We start from the raw sequence: 2,710 nt of genomic DNA on the forward strand, positions 1-2,710 counted from the left end.
GCCCTGAGCCTGGAGGAGCCGGGAGGTATGGGGCCAGGCTGGTCGTGGCTCTCCCGTCGGTCTCGCTCGGTCCCCACTCATTTTCCTAAATGTGGAGGGGACCAGGAGAATGATGCTATACCCAGACTGTCCCTTATGTCCCCAGTCTAGGGTGGGGAATGGGAAGACCTGCCTGTTTCCCTATCCCTGGATCAGGAGCGGCCAGGACCTACCCCAGGTGCTTTGGGAAATTTGGAGGCATCCACGAGAGCAGCCCCCAACCACCCCGTCTTTCATCCTGCACAGCCTGGCATTGGGCTGCCGTCTACTTTTTTTTTTTGCAAAAAATTAAATCAGCAGCTGAATCAGTTGGTTTTTGTAGAGCTTGAGCATGGTCAAAATAACATGCTCCTTGTCCATCTTGACTTGGCACCTCCTGTTTGCCTCCCTTGTGCTCCGAGTCGGTCTGTCTGTCCACTGGCGCCTGGACAGACCGCTCCAGGGCAGCCCAAGCGCTCTGAGCCTCATCCTTGTTTCCAGGGATTGGAGAGAGAGAAATGGAGATGGGATGAGATGAGGCAGTAGATTGCTTGGATCTCGGGATGAAAGGATTTGTGGACTGCCCCCAGATCAGTAGATTGAAAATGGAGGGAAATTATTGGGATGATGCTGCCTGTGGGATTAAAGCCAGGGCAGCCAGCAGGCTCTGGAGGAGGGGAATGAGGTGGGTTTTGGAGGGGGGTGGGGTGCAGGATACCTGCTGCTCCTAGCTGCAGAGAGATGCTCCTGGTTGCATCCTCATCTGTTTTGAAGGACGGATACCCCCGGCCCCAACTCTTCCAGGGCATGCAGCGTGATGGACCAAGGTGGAGAGAGGGCTAAGGGGACAGGAGGTCACGTCCCTGCTGGCTGGATCAAGACAAATAGTGGTGGTGGGGGTTTGGTGCCTGCTCTGCAGGTTTTGCAGCCATGTATGCGTCGGTGCAGCAGTGGTGTAGAAACAGGACGGGCAAAAGTCTCGTGCTGGTTGGGTCCCTTCATCCCATGAGTTACCCCCTCGAGGTTATGGTTAAGGCTGTGGAGTCTCCGGCACAGCAGCAGGACAAACGTGCCTGTTGCTTTCCGTTTGCCCAAGGCCCCGGAGGTGCTCTCCTCCCAGCTGCCCCCCAGTTAGAAGGATGCCAGGAGTGTGCTTGGAGCTCTTCGCAGAGCTGTGCCCTCTCGTTTCCAGGCTGCTGGAAGACAAGCCGCTTCTCCTCCAGAGGTCCAGACAGCTCCCTGTGGACTCTCCTCCTTTATGAGCAGTTGGCATGGACCTATGGCCATGAGCATCGTTTTTTTGGGTGTCCTTTGGCCTTCCCCTGAAAAATGGCATGTAAAAACTGGCACATAGGGGACTGCTATCTGATTGCCTCACCCCTCAGTCTCTGGAGGGGTGCGTCTCCAGTGCTGTTTGCACTGGCATCTTTTGGGTAAGACACAGGTTCTTCAGCCTGTGCAGCTGCACAGCCCCAGCAGAGCATCCCTGGGGCATCTGTCAAGGCATCTCCCGGTGCCAGGCAGCATCTCCTGGCTCCCATTCCTTAGCCCCTGGCTGGGCGGGGAGGGGAGGAAGGCTAAATCGGGTGCATTGCTGAAGCATGACCAACCCTGGGCATAGCTCAGTGTCAAGGTTATAAGTGCAGTTGTCCAACAGATATGAGCTTTATTTGCAAATACCCAAATGTTTGCAAGATTTAAACAATGACGACTGGCAGAATGACATTGTCACCAACAGCACACGGCTGTGGGGAAGCTCTTTTCCAGTGCCTGACCTGGACCTTCTTCACTGCAGTTTAAGCCCCTCACTCAAGACCATTGCCTTGTCTCCCACCATGCTCCTGTCCTGTGGAGCCTTGGTTCCTCCAGCCCTTCCGCATGGGCCATATTTGCTGGCCCCAGGGGTCTGGGGTTGCTCTGTGCCTGCTGGCTCTCCCCTGAAGACCCACCTCGTCATTCTTGGTTTCCTGCTGCAGATCCTGCAAGTTGAGTCGTCGCTCCCAGCCATTTTCAGGCGGATGGGCAGCTCTTCCTCCGTTTCTCTGCACTTAATCGCACACAGCCAAGCTCGGTGCTTTGCCTTGCTGAACTGCATCTTATTTTCTCCCCTTTGCCAAGCTCGCTTTGGCTTCTTGCTCTGATCTCCACCCGGGTTGTCCCTTGTCAGTTTAACAGGAGTGCCACTGATAAGTGTTTGGGGGTGGTTAGAGCATTTCCCAGCCCTCTTCAAACGGTCTCATCTGCCCCAGGCTTCCCTGGACCTTTTTCAGGACAATGCCACGTAAGACGGTATTAACAGCCTCATTGCTGCCACCCCCGGACTACCAGTTAGGGCATTTCCCCGCTCTGCGAAGGCTCATTCCAGGGGCTGCTTATTACCGGTGCTTGCAGAAATGCTGGATGAGCTGCCCCGGCTCCCTTCACGTCACACGAGTTTCTCCATTCTCCAGCGGCTCGGTGCAGCCGCGCTCTGCGGCACTGCTAGTGGTGTTTCCCGTGTCCCACTTGCACGTTCAGGGGCGCGGACGTGGAGCGCGGCACTGAAACAGTCATCTTCCTGGGCTCGGCGGTGCAAGGCGGTGCCTTTTCAGCCAGTTCATGAAAGCTTTGGGATTTTTTTCCTGTCGCTCGGATGCTGCAGCAGAATCCGCCCCGCTCCGCAGCGCCGAGCCCCGCGGCAGGGGCCCCGGTG

The sequence above is a fragment of the Phaethon lepturus genome, unplaced genomic scaffold, assembly GCF_000687285.1.
Source record: "Phaethon lepturus isolate BGI_N335 unplaced genomic scaffold, ASM68728v1 scaffold28440, whole genome shotgun sequence".
NCBI classification, from domain to species: Eukaryota; Metazoa; Chordata; class Aves; order Phaethontiformes; family Phaethontidae; genus Phaethon; species Phaethon lepturus.